The sequence below is a fragment of the Bombus flavifrons genome, chromosome 7 (genome assembly GCF_040668555.2).
Source record: "Bombus flavifrons isolate JBK064 chromosome 7, iyBomFlav1_principal, whole genome shotgun sequence".
In the NCBI taxonomy this organism is placed as follows: domain Eukaryota; kingdom Metazoa; phylum Arthropoda; class Insecta; order Hymenoptera; family Apidae; genus Bombus; species Bombus flavifrons.
In genome coordinates, this window is record NC_138448.1 from 7,095,777 (window position 1) to 7,117,324 (window position 21,548).

A 21,548-nucleotide genomic window follows, 5' to 3' on the forward strand; every position below is an offset into this window, starting at 1 on the left:
CAGCCATAAACCTTCGTACAGATAATACTTTTATTACAATAGAATTCCGTTTATCCGATTGTGGTCAAATAGCTTATATAAGTTCGTATAAAAGAAGTTTATAATATTCTCCACTACCTGGTATCCTATTCGTTCGCATAATACGTTTTTCAATAATCACGTTCGGATTACTGGATTGAATCGACAAGGATTCTATTAATCAGGCGTTGATTAAAATTTCCAATAAATTAGTTCTACTGTATATTCGCATAATAACAGTTTACATATATGCGATTCTTTGAATATCTATTCGAAATCAAGTCAAATCAAACAGCTTAACTAGAATCCGTGTGACTTGACTGATTCGAAGGAAACCTTAGTTTCTTCGAGCCAATGGAACGTCCAATGGAAAACGATGATTTTGCAACCACCTGTGCATTATACGTATATAATCAGACCGTGCGCGGGCATAAGTTCGTGAGCTAGGTAATAATAACGACGATAAACAAGCGTTCTAACGAGGCGTCGTAGGTACGGTAAGCGTGTAGGGAAATATCAATGTTATTTTATTGAACACGCAGGCGCACGACCGGCTTAGATCGTCGGTTTACCCTTCGATGGGGATACGGCCGAGTAAATACGCAATTTGCCGACCTTACGCCGATCCTCCGTGTCGTAACAGGTGGAGAGTGGATTCTTTCAGGGTATCTAGCGGATGCTCTGCTGTAGAAGGAAACTCCTAGTTCGAGAAATTCTAAACGGTTTAGTGGTCTAACGCTGCGAGTATTTTAGGTTCTGTGAGGTGTTTACGGTTTTATGATACGATTGTGCGTTTTATGGGTGATCGTATTCCTGGATGTTTTATTGAATCTAGCGATGAACTTGATACGCGGTGAATTGTGGTGAATTGGTGTTGTTTATAACTGTCGTATTTGATTGCAGTTTATACGTCGACTAGATCATCGATCGTCATAGAAGTTCATTTATTAAATCGAAATTTTAGTTAGCGATTAATTAAACAAAATCTTGTCGATTGAATGCATTTGTATGATCGTAAAACGCTACCAGATGTTTATACGATGAATCATGGATAATGGGAAGAATCGGTGTATACGATTTGTCTTGAATCGATTGTATTTAGTTATACTACTTGTCTTCTCACAAGTACAAATAAATAAAATTCTACCGTATTATTGATCGAAATTAATCCGTATAAATTTTGGAATTTTGCCACAAGTATACAGTTCGTGAAAATTATTCAAATAATTCACCATTCGCTAATTTTAAATAGCGTCGTTTAAATAATAGAAGTTGACTATGCCAGTCGAACAGTTAACGCAAACACGTCGTTTCAATTCAAACGGAAATCAGACTTATCATCCCATCGATTTATCAAACCGGCGTTTCGCGCGTTGATCGAGCGAGCCGGGATAATCGGTGCGATCGAGCAGCATGATCGTTTTCGTGATTATCGCCGTACAAACAGCGCCGACGCTCGAGATCTCACGCTGTGAGAATCGATCCTAGGAAATCGAAGAATCAGTGAAAAGAGGAGGAGGGAGGCGAGCGAAGAAGAAAGAAGAAGGGAGAATTTTGCCCTCCAGGTCCTTCGTACTTCCTTTCCTTCTCTTTCATCTCAAGATGGACATTTTCTGCGGTCACAGTCGACGATTATTGGTTATTGCGCGGAACTGTTCTCCCCTGTTCCTCATGGGAACCAGCCAAAGCCGCTCGAATCATTTCCGTGTTTATTAGCCAGGCACTCGTCGTTCCTAATCCTCTTTTCAGGGTTCTGATCCCTCCAGGCTGATACGAAGGATGTAGATCTAGAAGAAACTTCTCGGATCACTGAGTTCATTCGTCGACAAATTAACACAACGTTACGACGTTTTTCTTAGGTACGCCTTCGATAGAATTTCGTTTGACGACCTGATGCTGAAGGGAATGTTCTAGCTTTTTTAATTGAGTTGGTACTGCAAAGGACTGGAGGGTAAATGTGCGTTGATGTTTGGAGAGGATTGTAAAAGAGGATTTATGAGGAGATAATGGGGAATTAACTTTTTGCTGGTAAGCAGAGTGTATAAAATGTGGGTTCTTCTAGAGTTGTGGGAAAAGTGTTCTCTTCTCTTAAAAAGAATTGAGATTTAATTGAAGAAATTTGACAGGCAAGTGAATCCTGTAAGAGAAGTCCTATTAAAGGGAATTGTGGTACTCTACGAGGTTTAATAGCAGAGATTTAAACTAGAAATGATAATAATTTTGCAAAGAAGACCTAAACGTCTTATATCCAGATTTCTTTTTTCTTTCACTACCTTCAAGGATACATTGTGCATTATCTTCTGTATATTACTTTTATAAAAATTTTCTAAGAAATAACCCTCGTTTAAAAGAAATATCTTATTGATATAAATTTTCTTTATTGACAAATCTCATCTATAACTCACTTCTATTCTACATTTTTTCCATCAAATCTCAGAATTCTCCTGAATATATTGACACAATGTGAAATTAACAAATCTAGTTCATCTCAGAAGGATATCTGCTATCAAGACGCTCGATTAACCTATTAAAGTTAGTTTATCATATCTAATGCGCAAAGCAACCTATCAGTGGAAGAGTATCGTGAGACTTACTCTCGCCGGATCTCCTTTAGATCGGAATCGAATAGCGGAGACGTCTAAATCGACACGCGGAAGAGACCAACGACCGACCGACTGGTCGAACCGCAGAGGAGGGATGCAACAGAAAAACGAAGAAAGAAATGGAGAATGGGATAAAAATAAAGAAGAACTTTGCAGCTCCTCGCGTGACTACGTTCGAACAGCCGACACGTAGGTACACGACGGGACCTGTCCGTGTTTATCAGCCATCACCGACGGCGAACCGCGCCGGAAACGTGGACGAACAGCGGCTCCTACGAGCAGATCGTTTCGAAAATACGACATGCGCCTCCGGGCCAGCTACCCTCCTGGATTACGCGCCGCGATCCACTTAAACGATCCCCGGCCACAGCAAGACCAGATTCGAACATGAATGACCGAACCTTGTAGTGATTCGATTTTTGTACCGAAGGATATGGTTCTGTAGCTTCTGTTTCCTCTCTTTTCTTTTCCTTTTTTTTTTTTTTTGTTTTTACTAAAGGGCTTGGGATTGAATTAAACGATACGAAGGGCATGGAGAATTAATTTGTTGCTACGAGGTCATTTTTATTATTGGATGTAGAGTGGTTAGAATTCACTTTTGGAACGTCATAATTGGCAAATCTGAGTGATACTCTATGTATCTAATTTGGAAGACTACTTAATGGTTCCTACAATTATTAGTTTTGTGTGTATTATGAGATAATTAATGATATCGAGAACCTGGAAATTACGAGGTGGAGAATTAATTTTGTGTTTTATGATTTTCTCCACGTGTTGATCTTAGGTTTCACTTTTAAAGTATCATAACTGGTGCCTCAATGTTAGTGTAATATCGTTGATAGTTTCAAGAATTGATGTCAATTACTGACATTTATAGCATAGTTAGGGCGTGTATTCGTAAAAGTGTGATTCGATAAAACTAAGTACTCACTAACCAAGAAATTTTGTATGATTTTTACAACACGGACCTCACGATACGTTACGTACCATTACTCGAGTACAATTGACTCCTTTACAAAAACTGGTATTAAATTCAATAAATTAACCACTTGTTCTTTCATGGATTTCACGGGCGCGGTCGATCGATCAAGATTCTCCTTGCTGCGTACAATAATGCAAAAGCGAGTTGTTCGACTCGGTCATAGAATTTGTAAGCGTAACAGTATCATAGCGTAGTGAGCGAGGATACAGCGTTGTTAAACATGAGATCGCATTGGATCTCGCATGTAGCCGCGACTACACAGCGCATCGCATTAAAACGAGTCCGGAGGCGGTGGTGGTCCTCCTCCTGCGCAACCTTAAAGTTCTCTGCACAATATCCTCGAACGTCCGCACGCTCGCTTCCGCATATCATTTTCACGCTGTGGCGCGCGACCGCTCGTTCTTTCTGCGCCTACGAGCTCGCCTTTTAGCAGCTCTCAACGATTTAATAATCATCACCGAACCACTTATCCGTTCCTCGTTTGCGCGTTACTTCCTCGATTCTAATGTAGTAATTACATGATTAGATGGAAGTCTAATTGGGGCCGTGTTACAGGCTGTCTCTAACAGGAAGAATTAGATATACTCGTTGGTAGTGACTGTTTTACGGTAGGGGAAAGAATTTCTTGTTACAAGGACGAAAAAGTATGCCGTGAAGTTCAGGTGTATCGTTGCAGTTGTTAGAATTCACGCGAAAAATAATTCACGAATGATTCATGGGCGCTGTTACAGTTTCTTTATGATGACGTTATTTTATCCATACGTTAGCGTGTAAATTAATTTGCTACTTTTACAGCCACTCGTTTTTGTATTTGTATTGATCTTCTCAATAAAAAGTTCAAATTTTTGGGTAGAAATTAAAATTACGACACAAGAACTGGTACTAGATGTTTCGTGTAAGGAACGAATATAGCAACGTTCCCATATCAGGATTATTTGAGCGTAAAAATTTAAACGCCAATCGCGTAACCGGATTTACGTAACCCAGACTAGTAGCAGCGACAACGGAACCGGTAGGTGGATTCCAAGCTGTCGCCACTTTCTCGGAATCTTAAAATGCTCCGCGGTCGCAATTGCCTCAGTTTCCTTACCTTCTGAAATCGTCGAATTTAATGGCAGTTGCTCTTCGTCGTTCGGACACTCTCGCTGATTGTGAACATTTAACTTATATTGAAAGGAGAAATATCTACTAATAACTGCTACAAAAATGTCATTATTTTCTGTCAATATAATTCCCTCGTAATATACAATTCTATACTAATCTAAATATGCTTGTCGTTCTTTCAACGATTATAATCTTTCACGACGTTGTTCGCATTTAATATTAACCTTTCTTCCGATCGAAGGAATCTCAAAGAATTTCTTGGAATAATAAATGGATAATACGTATGTATTAATTCAAAAGTTTAATTCAATTCAAATTCTAAACACCGAAAAAAAAAGAATAACATCACTTTGGAAAACATCATAGAGAAGAGAATTCGTGAATATCTACGTAAGAATTGGAGAAGTCGCAAAAATAAAGAAAAGAATGTGAAATATTTGTATGCATCCACGATACTTCCAGCACGAAACGAAGACACCGAGCTAGTAGATACCAAGTTACCAACGTTCACGCGAAACTTAGCTACAGAAGAACGATCAACAGAAGTCCCCCGGAGACCAAGGACTTCCTCGAAGCTGTCGATCCGCGTCGATGGGAATTTGTCCGAGGGAACGAGGCGAGAAAGCCAGGCGGGGAAGGGAGGTGCCCGCTGGCGGTGGACTAGCACGAGGACGAACAGTAACGAGAGATATGCTATTACCCAGGTTCTTGGTACCTCGATTAATTGGCCTGTACAGTTAAAGGAGAGTCGGGAGGGGGTCCTCATCGATCGGCCGCGGCCCTCTCACGGTTAATTTATTGCCAGGCTGGACTCGGTGTCGTGTTGTCTCGGCCGCGATCACGACACCGCAAATGAAGACTTTTATGCTAAACGACCGAGCCGAGCAGGTGGAGGAGAACGTGCCGCGTGGATCCATTAATTACCGCCGGTTGGTACACGGGATCGAGCGAAGCAAAGCCGATTTCGAAGAAGACGAGGCGCGAACGAGCTGATAACACCGACGATGTTTCACGTTATACACAGTGTTTTACATTATTTTTACAAGTTTACATCGGTTTACGTAGGTTAGCGGGTTGCAGTTAGGTTTTATAGGTCGTTTAGGTAGGCTTCTCTTGCATGAATTACAATTTTTAAGAGTTTACTACTGTAATATTGAGATTAGCAGGTTGCAAATGCCAGCTCTGTTGGTAAATGTCAGTCAGTAAAAGTAAATTGTACGATTCATTTAACTTTGCTACATACTTCCAGTCATTTGCGGATCGATAGCATTTTTCTATCGTTCAGACGATTTGTTTCGTTTGACGAGAATATGAAAGGATTGTTAATTATGCTGTATCATCATCGTCATTAAGGTCGATCGTTTGCTTTCCGCAGATTTAAATCACGTATCGAACTATGTGATTCTCAAAGGAGTTTAATCAGACGCTTTGGTACAAGAATTAAGAAATTTTTTAAAATAAACTCAACGAACTTGGTTTCTCAGCGATCCAAGTATGAATATCTTTTTTTTGTCTGTTTGAAATATAAAAATTCGAAGACTGTAACAATAATACGTAGACTTGTTTTGGTTTTTCACTACGTTGGGATTGTAACATAATATCAAAATTAGTAGGTGTTGAATATGTTTCTTTAATAATTGTCATAACGAACCACTCGCATCGGTCGATTTTTCAATTAGCACGTGTCCTTTCGGCTTCATTAGCGCGCTTTCACTTCCTGCTGCGGCTCGTAAAACTATCTCCGCGACTAATCGATTCGCGTTTTAGATTAATGCAACCTCGATAACAGTTTCTGCCTGCAGGCATCGCGATCAACGTATAAATCCAAATTCATCGACATTAATATTATCGTGTATTATTATATAAGCGATCATCAAAAATCAAAAAATTTTATGTCTTCTTCGAAGCAAGCAAGATTGCGAAAGATAAATAAAAGGTTATCGATCATAAATATGTTAATGACCAACGATCAATAATATATATGTAGATGTATAATGTATATTATGTTCCTCAGAACAATAAAGAATAATTATTTCTCCGACCTTGAAACCGCAAACCAGTGATTGATGTATCTCCTTTCCGAGGATTATCCGGTCCCCTAAAAAAAAAAAAAACATATAATATTTCTCTCAGACCATTGAAAGATAATAACCACTATAATAATTAATAAATAGTACATTCGTTATTTTCGTAAAAACTATACAATTTTGTATCATTCGTTCAAAATTATTCAATTTTTCCTGTATCTAATATATCAAACCTTTCGACTCAAACGCAATATTTATCGATTGATGTAATCGAAGAAAGAAGATAGAAAAGAAGAAGAAGAGAAAGAGAGAGAGAGTTACGAAATTCAGCGAGCGTCAGTCACGTTCGACAAAAGGATGCAGCTGACTCGGTCGTTTATTCAAGCAGACGCGCGTAGATCTGTCGGAGCGAACGTTTATACGATGTCGTGACATAAGATTCAACCGTGAGTGACTTGGTGGAGGCGTGAACGGGGTGTTGATTGAGCGGTAAGATCAGTGGAGCGCGAATTCATCCAACCTCTTTCCCCAGAAGGCAACGGCCATCTAAAATAAACCGTTTATGCTAATACACGGACGGCGGATAAATCGTTTGCAACGCGGCCTCGTCGACTGCTTGAAATTGCAGATAATTTCGACGCGGCTACCGGCTGGCCAGTGCCATGATCGAGTGATCGAGCGCAACGATGCGTGCCACGGGTAAACCGTGAGCCGATATTCGCTCGCTCGTTTCGTTAATTGACGTTCACGGAGCCTTGGTTAGAGAGCAAGATCGGTTTCGCCGTTCAGGAATAACGACACTCTTATTCGTTGCTACTGGAATTGTTACGATTCATATTTTTGATCGTTTAAATCGTCGCTTCCTTTATTATCTTTTATTATCTAAGGACGCTGTAAGTGGTACCTAGTACTGAGAACGTTTTTACAATTTCAACGTGGAAACATCCGTACTACGAGTCTGAAATGTAAATCACCACTAAGCCATACCACGTATTTGAGAGATCGAGGCGCTAATTTACGTCGAGTAATAAAATCTGCTCGTATTAATTGCACTCGTAAAAGTTGAATTACAAGTGAAACAATCGGGATCTAGCACGGTTACGATATTTCCTTGACCTCACCCGATCGATCTCAGACAGCCCATATCGGCCGGACACTCGGGAAATTACAAGTAACGCGATATATCCGCACTTCGAGAAGGCTGTTGGGAAATAAACCTTTTCCTCGTGGAACACACAGCATGATAAAATATCGTCGAAACTTTCTAAAATGTCGTTCTCGATTTTATTCACCGGATCGTGTATCTTATCTTTCCTAACTATCGAGAGATAAGGAAACTACGACAAACTGTTGCGAATTGATTAGCTTTATAAATGAAATCGATACCTTTTCGTGCAAAATCCAACGTTTATTTATGCTTCATGGAATATTAATTTAATCACTGAAATAATATTTTTTATTTTGTAGAATATTAGAAATTGTTATTACATAGGCAATTATTTGAGTTTAAAACGGTATATTAGCAACAAGTAAATGTAAAAGCAGCGAATTAATTTACACGCGTGATATTTCAGTTGAGAAAATTAGTACGTTCGTTTCTAGGAAAATTTCAAGGTACAATGGCAGATACGAAGTAGAATGGCGATGAAAGTTGCAACTTGTAGCTTGATCTAGGTTTCATTGCAATCTATATTACGTTAACTCTCAAGCTTTTGTGCTAATATGTTGACTCACTGTAGGGTAAACCGGCGTGTGTTTCACCCGGAGCACCGTGCAACATTATGGAGAAGGTCACCAGAACGGTATACCATGCTCCTCCCGCGGTAATCCTATTATCCTCGACAATGGATTGCGCAATGCGAATAGAAACGTCGAGCCATTTCCATAACTCGGCGACCGAGCTCGGGCGGTCATATACACCTTTCTCCGCAAGGACAGTCGAAACCATATCTATACTTGTTCCAATAATATCTTGTCTTCTCGTGAAATAAATACATCTTCATAACTCTACAAGTAGATGAAGAAAACAAGGAAACTGCAGCGGACTCTCTGGCTGACGGGAATCTTGAAATTGCCACTCTTACGTATTATTAAAAATGAAGAATGTTTACCGCATAGATAATCATAAGTACGATGATCAAAGAAATTATACGATATCGCTTACAGTGAAAATGATCATCTCGAAGCCCTGAATTGAAATACAATCACCGATATCGACGCACTTCTACATGCTGCAAGATATAAAATATTAATAAAATAAAATTAACAAATATAAAATATTATATTATGTATAACCGTGTGTATTCGTGTGTAGAAGTTCATAGAAGATTATATCTCAAAATTAAGTTCATTTATCCACACGTATTGTATTTATAATATAATATTCTACTCAGCATTGCTATCTTCTTACGCTTGCATGAAACAATTTATGAAAGTGTACTTATACTCAACGGATTAATACCGATCCACGCCCATCGTCTATAGCGGCAGAAGACTCACGTGCGAAGACAAAGTCCGAAGACGAGGTTCCATCACGCGAACCGTCTGACCCCGACGGGCCATTTCTACTGCAACGTATTTCCTCGTATAGCCGCTCTCGAGCAACGGGCCTCGCGGTATATACGAGGGGTCATATCGCGTTACTCGTAATTCCGCCGGCGTGTCCGTCGTCGAGTAGCTCAAGCTATACCAAAGGAAAGCGTGCTGTAGCTCTTACGATGTGAAGGTAGGGTGTGGGGTAAGGGGATCGCGTAGGTAGCATTAGTCGTTCGATCGAGTTGCTCTTGTTGCTTGTAATGCCGCTCGGATAGCGGAATGCGCGAATTCTTTGGAAAGCAACAGGCTGCCGTGGCGCTGGCTTCAGGTGCTACACAGCGAACAACACGATCGACCAGATGGCGAAGACGAAGGTGAGGGAACTGTAGGCGTCCTTGCCTCTGGGGACAGGAACGCGCAGACCCTCCGGAACTAGCGACTGACCTCTTAAACGCCACCTCGAGCACGCCTCTATAGCCCTGATCCTTCCGAGCAGATAGGATAAATTTTATATCCATCGTTGCCTCCGGTCACCAAGCTTGCCAGGGATGCGCCGTCTCGTGGGTGGTCTCGCCACTTCCATTCCGATTTGAGGCAGCCTTTCGATGAATCTTTTGTAGTTTGTGATTGTTTTTTTAATGGCGATGAATTGGCGTGGTTCGGGTTTATCGAGGGTTACGTTTAGGGATGACGATGCAACTTTTTTAATCCCTGTTTCTAGTCGTCGTGTCAGTTTTGTAAAAATCGAAAATTTATGAATTTTCAAGATTAAAAGTACCGTGAAGTTTTTATTAAAATACCAGCTACATCGAGTTAGCGCATATCAAGTTGTGGAAATTTCCTAATCTCGAAACTAACCCATTGACTCGATTTCGCATAAAAGGGACGAATCGACGAAATTTCTAGTCCTCAAAACTTAATACAAATGGAACCATTTTACTGAAAGTAGCTGCCATAATTTCAATTTTACTGGAACACCGTAAAGTTCAAGAATTCGTGAAAATTCCCCAACCTTAGAAATAATCCACTATCTCCAAGCTTGAGAACCCGATTTAAACAATATCGTTGTAATTTTATCAAAACCATCTAATGCCAAATACAAATATTCTCGTGTAAAATCATCGAGCCTAGAACCTTTCTAATTACCCGGAAGCATCGAGGAATTTCAACGAAAGTGACGTACGAGGCTCATGTCCGACCAAAGAACGGGTCCAACGGGTCGCAGGTGCATCAACCGCTGAGAAGATCGAAAGGGAGAGTGCTGCCGGTGAGGCCAGGTCATGGTTGGGCCCGGGAGCTACAATTGAGCGTTTTAGTGGGCCTGGTCCGCTTCGAACCGGGTATAATTTGCCTGGCTATGAGGTTCCTCTTCTCCTCCTTCTTATCGATTCAACAACGGCTAGCCGCGAAAGACGCACGATGAAGAAAACAGATAATTGCCAAGATCGGATCTAATTAGCATGGCAGGCGAGTCTCCGGCTTGCGATGACGATACAATTTCAAGCCGTGCTACGGGGGATTTGTTGAAATTACACGTGCGCACGACTAATAATGCCCCGTGGCCTGCAGAGCGGGCATAACAATGCACGGAGGAGCGACTTAATAGCCGATGTTGCAAGCTCGATATTATTTCTTCTATCTTGTGCCAATGGTGGCCATACTATACGTCTCGGAAGCGGCTTCTTTCCGAGCTGATGGCTTCCCGGTTTTCATCGTGGAAGTTTCACGGAAAGAAAACCGACCTTTTTTATCTCTTCTGTTCCTTCATTGGATCGAGTATGTCGAAGAATAAATTCGAATCTGACTAGGACATCTCGCGAATACTTTACTGTGATTACTACTGTAAATGATATGTTGAATCGTTTTTAGCTTGTCTTTGTTTCAGCGGCATAGAAAAAGTATAGTATGAATTTCAATATACAAAGGAAAATTTGATAGATTCTTTGCGATGTTCTATCTCTCGCCTCATCATTCTTTCTATGAATATTTACGTCAGCCTTAACAGTTCCATGTTTCTTACCGTCTTAATATTATGTCTGAAGCAATTATACACAGTAATTCACTACCGTATAATTTGAAATTAAAGACAGAGTGAAAAGTAATTGTCTTTGCTATAGTTGATTCTGGACATTACAGACCGTCGCATTGAATGAGAAATTCAATGAAGAATCAAAAACCGATTCTGTTCTATCGTCTGATCTTTAAGTAGATTCAATTCCAAGTAAGATAGATTTTTTACAACTATCTAAGAAAATGTGAATGACACTTTCGTGTATAGTCGAACCTCGATTGAATACGCTGAAATTTCCTGCAAATACTTCGATCTTTTACAGCTACAATAAGAAACAAATATCGTAACTCTGAACTTATACTATAAGTAACAAGTATACGTATGACTACGCATTGAGCTTGATCCTACTACAACTAACGTATTAACTCCGTTTTTATAAAACCAAAGCATTGAAAACTGGCTTAAAAGGAACGCAACGTTAAAGACACGGTCGAAGAGGAAAACAAAGATCCCATCGATCTAACGACAGAGCCCGGTGGGTCCAATACAGTCATTAGCCCGAGGCGAACGGCCTAATGACGATGATGCGCGCAGCTGCACTCTGACTGGCCCCCACGTACAGATCGCGGGCACACGCTCGAGCCGCGAACACGCGCGAACACGCCGCTGCCATGATTTTATTATCGATGCTATTGAATACCGCCTCTCAACTGACCGTATATACATGCTCGAAGCTCCGACGAACCTTCTTCCGGGCTTTAAGGCCTGCTGCCGCGCCTTTATGTAGCGGATGCGGCTCGTTCCCGTTTCTCCCTGCTCAGAGAGAGTCCAGTTGCTGGTCCGTTGCCTGAGTGAACGTTGCCTCATGTATATACCTACACTACCACTCATAAATATACATAAGTCATATAAGCGGACAGTTTGGTCTATTTGTATTAACAATACGTGAATGATATTGAAATGTATGAATTCATAGGAAACTAGCGATCAAAAGCAACGGTTATTATCTTTTTACAAAATCGATAGATGTATAATATGTGATATGAAAATTGTTTATTTAAGATTGTATCGATGATGCATTACAATTGAATACTTCGAAGCGTTAAACGAGATTAAATATCGTCGCCATGGTTAATCGTATAAAATTAATCGTATAAACCACTTTACAACCACTGCAAAACATATGCATCCTTTCTTTTGATTTAATGCCAAATGACAATGAAACGTTTAACGCTTTATTAATTTTCACAATAAAAGACGATAGCTTTTCAATCGTTGAATAACAAGACTAATTCATAATACTTGACACATACGAATATCAGTATCTTTGTTACGCGTAAATCTTAAAAAGTAAATTCTATCGTGTTACGACAGTTTTCATAAAGAATAAATTCATTCTGGTCGTCTTTCTACCCTCTGCAATTTTTTAGACTAAACATTTTATCAAATCTAAGCAAACATCCACACGTACTTACTTTCCAGCGGTAGCATATACTCTGAGAGCGGCTGGAGATATGCAATCTGTGGCCCTTATCGCGCGACCGAACTGAAATTCCACCGACCGATCTCTGATCCTGCCTACCTGTCGACGATCGGCCAGACGATCGAATCGTCTACGCGATAAACGCGCGATCCGCTTAGAAGATGTTCGATACTCCGCCCTTGGCACACGCACAGGCTAACGTATATACTAACGTATTCCATCGTGCCGCTTCCGAGCTTGTTATCTCGTGATCATTGCTTCGGACTCGCCTAACGCCTGATAAGCGGGGAGGTTGTTTCTAACGGGACTGTTAATTACTATTTGTCCGACGACGCTATGGTGAAAAGGGTTCTGACATTTGCAGAGACGGTGCCTTTGGTGCCGTTATGAGTGCAATCCAGTTTGGTTTTGTTGCTCGAAGATGACATTCGTTTGAGAAGAGGTTCCAGGATGATACATAGTATCTGGTGTATTTGAACGTGACACGAGTCTATGTTTCGATTTTATTGCATGCGAGAGTTTGAGAAAACGCAAGATTTAAGAAAGGCACGGAAGGAATTTTAAATACTCGACATTCCGAGAGTCAAATTTTCAATTTCTAGAAAGTTGAACCCTTATAATTAGGAAAAATAACAATTTCTATTTCTCATCTTTCTGTTTCTTTACTTCTTTACTTTCCTCGAAATTACTCAAATTTTGGCTTTCTCTCTTTCCTAAGTTCTTTTCCCTCATTTCCCCAGAAATTTTCCAAATTTTTATTTTCTTGCTTTTCAAGTTTCCCGCGCTTTCTCTCTTGTCACATTCCAGAACATTCTAGTGTCTCAATTTATAGCTTCCTATAAACATCCTCTTTGTTCTGTTTAATTAGCAATTAAACCCGCCAACTGATAACTGGTGTAGGACGTTAGAAACGAAGAGACAAGTATACAGCATTGACTGGAACGCGGTTAACGGCGAGCTTTCGAAGTCGCCACTGGCCCGATATATCATGTAAATAAGCTGTTCGAGCGGTTATTAGCGTCGTTCCGTGCGGACCGGGGAGAGAACTCCGGTTGGCAGTAATGAAATGCCGCGTCGGCAGTGAAAATCGAGGAAACGGCCAGGTAAGATTCGCCTAACGAGCTGACAATCCAGAATTTCTCGCGCGACCCATAATCCTGTTCAGCTATTTAAGGACATTGGCTGTTTACGGTGTACCATGATTTTAATTCAACTCGGTCTGAATAGTTAAGGGACTCGTTTCGCGCGTTTTCGGTTTGCTTCTGTGAGAAACTTGTCCGCAGTTTAAGTTTGCCACTCAATCGAACTCTGTTGTTAGTGGGATAATTTCTGCCTACGGGAGAGTCGTGTATTATATCCCAACATTTATCAAATTTCACATAACAATAGGATTTCGGACGATTCCTATTTCTGATTTTCTATAATCTATAAGAGAAATGATTTCTTGAAGTTGAGAATTTCTATGGATTATATTTTACTTGAAAGAAAGTGAGAATGTATCGTTTAACGAAATTTCAATGTATCATAAGGAATCATTCAGCCTAGATCTCTACAAACTGATATCGATCGAATCAAACCGATTTATTCTCTACGTTCGTCGAGCTTGTCATTTATACGAAGAAAATTCATTAAATGATAGCTTTTAGTAGATTCTTCCTTCACCACAATGTCTCTTCGTTCTTTAACATGTCGAACAAAACATGTCTCGAACAAAAATTTCACCCAAGATTACCTCCACAGTGACGTAATAACCGAACTAAGGCAATGTATCGATTCTTTCTTTCGCCAAATCCCTCTTAATAAAAGACCCTCTTCGTCCGCGGTATCTCCGTAGAAATCGCACGATATAACCGTCGGAGCAATCGAGTGCATCATTACTGGTCGGATGATGAAGCTAACAAAGTAGATGAATTTACGAGCGGGCAATTTCTCTCCGGATGGAACGGTACCAAGCTGCCTCGAGGACGTTCGAGTGTCTCTTGCATCCTTGGCGTCGTTTCCTATCGTGTTTTGAGGAAGTCGTGCAAGCGGCTCGCGAACACCGAGATAAGAAGAGGAAGGAGGCGAAGACCGGCCCAAGTTTTGCCATGGGTCTTAAGGACAACGGTTCCGAGAAGTGCAAGAGAACTGTAATCGTTTGCCCCGGCGGCCGTTGCAGCCAGTATACGAATCACTGTCGGCAGAAAAGTAGCAGCCCACGGGCTCGGCAATTTCCGTAAATACACAGTGAAAACAGCATCGTCCGAAAGGGGGAGAGGCCTCTCTCGCGGACAGGCGCAAGAAAACAAGAGAAGAAACGGCTTCAGGAAGTGGTTCTAATAGTTTCTTTCCTCTCTTCTCATTCGCAAGGGCAAACGAAGTTGACCGTGTCTCGCGATCGAAAATCGACACTTGGATATCGGACGTTGATCGCGATTCCAAGGGTTTAAACGATCGTTTCGGTCTGCAACACCGTGGGATAATCGTAATGTCACTAGAACGATGTTGTTCGGTAGTCGTTGGCGGAACCAGGGTTTAACCTTTTGCCACGACTCGTGATCGATCGTGTGTCAAGGATTAGGGAGAGTTTGATCGGTTCTTTATTTGGTTTTTAATTTGTTAAACGGGTACCTGGTCGGTTGATTCGTCGATCGAATTATCGATCTCTTAGATATCGTAATGTCTTCGTTTCTTGTCGGCTTTGTTAATACTGAAAAGTTCACACCTATAATGAAATAAAAATAGTTTGTCATAAAGTGACAAATATGTGGATTTCTGCAAATTTCAGAAAACTGTACAGTCTAAACGAATAAATACTGACGAGAAAGATAGTAAACGAATTCTTGGAATTCTTATAGCTACGATGTTTAAAGAAAAACAGAATTGGGTAACGTGAATTAAATGAAAAAGGAACTGCAACTAAAAAGACCGAGAAACAGACTATTAAATCATTACGCAGATATTATATCCGAGGGACGTTTTTCGAGAGAGCTCGGTCACGTTCGTCACGGAAGTCAGCTTCCGTCTCATTGGGCGGGCCTGCTTGTTGCACTTCGCCGGCGACAAGTTCCCCGGTCGCGAGCGTGCACCGAGGACGGTCGACGTGTATACGTATCGATAATTTATTCGGAATGGGATGCAAGGCGAGCGGCGCAAAGTCGTGCAGCCTACCGATCGCCGACCGTATGACTTTTCTGGCCGCCGCAGCGGCTCCGCGAACCGAGAAATCGTTTCTCGGATCAGCACCGCTATAAGAGGCAAGGCGACGAGTCGCCTGGACGCGTGGACGCTTCTCCACGATTCCAACTTGCGACTTCTCAATGAAAGAAGCTGCTCGATTCCGTGGAAACGAACGTTCGATCCTGTGCGCTACTTCGTGGAAACGCGAACGTCTCTATCTGAAATTGCCAGTCGCTGCGCGCACTTATGCGAACCGTGAGATTTACGAGCGACGATCACGGCAAATTGGATCCTACTCCCTGTTCGGTTGCTTCCCTGGATGGTGGAGCGTTCGATACGGCGCAATATATGCGCTGTCGTCAGTAATTCTAATCGCAGCTGTGACGATTGGACATGGGATGACATTTTGAGCGAAGTTGAAGGGCAAAGTGTCGAGAGAGATTGGAATTTTTAGCGTGATGTAGTAAAATTGATACGTTAATGAGCATTTGAATTAATTGGGAAATATTGAATTTTAAGCTTTTGAGCTTTTAATCGCCTCAGACGAGTACTCGACAATTTGGAAGTAGAAAAATTGCAAATGCATTTGTATAATCATCGTACCTATGGTAGGGCTAACAGTTGGAATTTCAAGAAAAACAAGATATATTTGTAAGGAAGTTCGATTTGAACTCTAATTTCAAGCTGAATATTGAGCTACGTGGAAGTCAAGCTAATTCATTTCATCGACGACAGCCATTTGCCTTCTATAATAACTTAAGCACTATATCCTAGTGATAAAATTAAGAATGTAATTTAATGCAATTTTCAATTACAAAATATAAATTACGTACAATGTTTCAATATTATTTCACCGATACGATCTGGTAGTATCGAGCACAGCTAATGCTCATTTAAATAAAAATTATCTTCAAATGTATACGTGTAACTACAAAAACCCGTCTGAAAATGTAGAGCATAATTATTAAATTATTCGATCAGGCAGCTGGAAAATAAAGAATAAAGGCTGACGAAGGAATCGAAAGCTATCGATCATTCGATGAATACGAGCAACGAGACCACTGAAGGAAAAATTAATCGTCGCATTAAGGTTGCTTGGCTACCGACGGTGAACGCTTAATGGCAACACCTCTCGAGTATATCCATGAAATAGCGTGGTGCGCAGAGAGACGACCATTAGCCAGGATCGTTGTCGTTACGTTGTTACGCGCTGAATTCATCCGCTTTTTGCCCGCGATTGGGCGGGATCGCGAGGCGCGAGCGGCGATCCGTGCGAGCCTGAATCCGACTAGCTTGTCCAATCTAGCGGAGCAGGGAACGACTAATGATGAAGGATACCGCTTTCAGTTGCGTGGAAAAACGACCAATCGGATAGAAGAACCTGGCAAAAACCATCTGAAATTACTCCTCGAGAGACCCTTGTTCTCGTCGCAGCTGGTTCGGTGAAGTATATTCTCGATGCTTGATTGTGAAGCGAAATATTATATTTAATGACTAATCTTGAGGTCCGCTTCCTTTCTAAATTCATACTGGATTAAATATCGATAGGAATGTTATTTATCAAATTACACCATAATGAAGATACGATGAAACGGTTTATTAAAGGATTGATAAAATTCCTTAATGTACGCGTGCATTTGCTGTGGAATCTCGCGAAAGGATATTCTTTCATTGATCGATAATTCCATTCGACAAACATCGATAAGATCTTTGTTGCTTCAATTTATTCGATATTTCAACGAGATCCATTCTCCATTCGTAGTATTTTTTGTCCATTTTCGATATCTAATTTTTCTATATTTTCACTGTATTATTCTACAGTTACTTATACGGGACGAATTGTATAATTTGTAGTATGATCACTGTAACGACCTCTTTCAATGTAACGTTAAACCATTAATTGTTAATTTTGTATGCGGATTGTTATATAGTTCTATAGATTCTAATTGAGCTACAAACGAACGATCGATGTATAATGAATTTCGAGATATTCCGCGTCTTGAAAAGGAAAATTCTCTTTCAGGGTTAAATCACGTAACGAAATTTATTCTGATCAGCAAGTGTGGACCATAACAGGTGCAGATTGAAGTAGACGAAAACGAGCTATGCAACCGTCGATATTGAACGTCAAACAACATATGTAAAGTCGAACAGTTTTCTAAGCAATTTCCGTATGCGTCGTAGTAGAGAAACCCAGTTGCACCAGACAGACAGACACGATAATGTACGAGGCACTTTTCGAATCGAATTTCACGCCATTTAATGCCACGAGCACATTAGCATAGCGGCAGCTCGTTGACTGCTTCTATTTTTATCCTTTTTTTCTCCTTTCTTCTCCTACTCTGAAACGCCCATCGAGATCTCGTGCACCGGCTTCGAGACAACGATGGTGTCTTAGGCGTTGACTTCACACGATTAGCATTGTCATTAGCATAAATAGTTTATGGGATCAAAGTGTGAGCACAGTCGGAGAAAGGGCAGCCAGAATCGGCCCAGTTCATTCAAGGCTCGCCAAATCGAACTCGATACACACTTCGATTCCGTACGTGTTACGATTCTTCTACTTTGCATTTAATCTGCATTGGATTACTCGATGTGTGATATACGCATTCTGGCTGCTCGAAGGACGCAACGGATGTCTTTGTCGTTCAGTTGCCAGTTTTCGCATAGTAACGTGACCGTGTAGCCTTGTTACACAATTAAGATCGTTTCCAAACAATTATTTCTCGCGTAGGAATGCTGGATACACAGCCTCTGTTGAAATGAATGCTAAATAGAAATACGAATTGTTTAGGAATAAGACCTTTAGGAATAGATTTTTTCTCTTCTTGTTTCCAAGTGGAAGGAAATTCATTTCTGAGGTGTTCAAGTTAATACTTTGGTTTGTTATGGCACGAAGATATTGTGGTGAATTATACTAAAATTATATTAAAAGAGGCAAATGCTGCATACAGATACGTAACACTGCTGCTCTAGAAGTGATAGAGCTCGGAAAACGCGTTTTTCAAGTTGTCACAATGACAAAATTCTTCAGAGTTTTCATACGATTATATGTGTCGGAGATGAAAGAACATCAGGATTTCCCGGCCGGAATGTTGGGAAAACCCCAATACCATAGTCCAGACTTGTACTATAGCTACACTTAAGTAATAGAAATAAGAAATAGTTCTAATGTTTCAATCTGGCTTTATGACGATGGGTTCGGGCTCGAAGTGACATAGCGGGTCACTAGACGTAGCCACGGTCACGGGAGGGACGTGTACCTGACAAAGGTATGGAATGATTATATGGCTCTCATTAAGAACAAAGATTGACCCGAGAAGTGGGGACAGGAGTATATAAGGGCAGTTTCATTTTGGATCGGTGGAGTTACGCAGATAGTTAGTTAGTTAGTCGTTGGGCGCATTGCTGATTGAGTTATTGAGACAGTTATCCGCATCATGTATTACGTTGGTAATCGTCATCCCGTGAACCGTGGATTCGTTATCGAACCTGAACTCGTTGTCACCATCCTCTCGACCATCGCTGCTACGACTCATAGCCTCTTGTAGTGTCCACATTCGTACTAATCAACATTAGCTACATCCGCGATAGTAAAGTAAGTAAAGGATCATCGAACGCCCCGAAAGTCCAACCTGACTCCGACATATGAAAATGATAACACTGTTGATTAAGCATACAAAGTGTAATTATGATATTCCAATACAATTCATCGTATATATTTTAAAATATTAATCTTCCTTAGTTTCATTGCCTTTGGACGAGGATGCAATATAATTATTATTAATTAAATATAAAACAATTTCTATTAATCGTACATATTTTTATAAAAAAGCTGATGAATCGTGTACTTTCGTATTTTTAAATTTCCCTACAGGTGTATTGTATATAGAATCGTAACTCATCGATGAATGGAGAAATGAAAAATACAGTGGCCCACAAAGAAAGTGTTAAAAGCAAAAGTCAAGAATTAAATAATTTAGGCGTGAATAGTACCGCCGGTTGTAGCCGAACGATTAAACAATCCTGGAGGAAAAATGAGGCACTTTCGATGATCGCACGACCCACTGCGAGCAAAACGAGCCGCCATTCGAGGGGAACAATGGGGGCCGCGGGAGCGAGCGCAAGGACGATCCCACGTCGTCGTCATCCCGTGTTTCCCCGACGTCACTATACGAGCAACGCGTGTTACGGCCACGTACCGATCTCATTATGCCATTTCTCCCCCGAACAGGGCTTATCTTTGAAGCTCGATCGCGCAAGAGGAAAAAGCATCGCGATACGAATGCGCGGTTAACACGTTCTATTAAAATATATCCCCCGTCTATATCTTTTTTCTTTTTTTTTTTTTCCACAGAAAAATCTTTATTTTGGGTAGTAATTTAATACGAAAGTTACCGTGAACTATTTTATCCTGCTCTGCCATAAATTGTCTACTGCTAGACCATACTTGGTCCATTTTTCTACTCTAAACCAATAAAAATCTAAACATTTGAGCCTTTAAATACTTGAGAAGTTGAATATTTGAAAATTTACATACAATGAATATCAAAATTGAAGATACTTTGTGATTCGATATCTTGGTACGACGTAATGGAAGAAGAGGCTTTTCATTCGAATAGCAAAATACTAACGCGGTCGTACGTCTAAGAAGAATAGTTGGGCGAATTTAATTAGTTGTACAGGGGTTGTGCAACGTCGAGACCGGAGGTCTGTTGAAAGAAATGGAAACTCCGACGCGAAGAGGATATCCACCTGTTGCGTAAGCCAGATGGATTTACTGGTCAGGGCAGACGCAACGTCCAGTTCGATTTATCTTCTGCGGCTTGCTCAACGCCGGGACAATGGCCCTTGGAAATCAATGTCTATTTAACAATTGACGACGGATAGGTTCGTTAAAACTACTCGCTGTAGATAAATTTTGTTCCAAACACATACAGTAACTTTGATATAGTAATTTAACTCACTATACCAAATCTCGCGTGTGAAAACTATATACATATCATTCCCGTCCGTTCCCTTTTAATGTTTTACGTTTCTGTTTCGTTCCTTTTTCTCCTTGAACTTCAATTAGTCCTTAATTAGGTATCATTTATTCCTTAGAAAATGGCATTTCAAATGACACAGGAGCAAAAAGAGTAGCTACTTTGCTCACACATCGTCACGCGATGGTATATGATTCTATTTACCTATTTTTGTCTGCTTTACAATTGCATTGTATCTATAAAACACAATGTATACCTTAACTATGATTAAATTATTATGAAAATATTATACTATATCAACCTCGCCCGATCTTTTAATTTCCAATTAATCATAAAGATTGCCATACGCGATTTCAAAGTCATAAACTGCTTAAATGATCAAACTGAGAACTTACGTCTTCCAACAACATACACCTCGTGCCAACGTGAAATCGTAAGCAGGTTTATTTTAAGTGAGTAACCGTGGCGTGGATCATTAGCAAAGAATTCACGAGACGTGGCGCACACAAAGGGGATTCTCATAACGATTTTCCCTGGTGCGTGCGCGCATCTGAAACGAAAACCCGGTCACGAGTAATCGCCATTATAATCATCATATGCAGGTGTATCGCGGACGCTATCGCGCGACATCGATTTCGCAA

The 21,548-nt window shown here is 40.7% G+C and overlaps 1 protein-coding gene and 1 long non-coding RNA gene across 2 annotated transcripts in view; one reads left to right on the top strand and one right to left on the bottom strand.

The window, feature by feature from the left end:
- The window catches only part of LOC138181583 (uncharacterized), a 177,672-nt gene that overhangs the window by 128,923 nt on the left and 27,201 nt on the right, over positions 1-21,548 (bottom strand). The window contains exon 2 of the long non-coding RNA XR_011173537.1: positions 6,750-6,805. This is a non-coding gene — a long non-coding RNA (uncharacterized LOC138181583). The remainder of the gene's footprint in view (positions 1-6,749; positions 6,806-21,548) is intronic.
- The window catches only part of sv (paired box protein shaven), a 143,195-nt gene that overhangs the window by 44,150 nt on the left and 77,497 nt on the right, over positions 1-21,548 (top strand). The gene's annotated exons all lie outside the window — the stretch shown is intronic.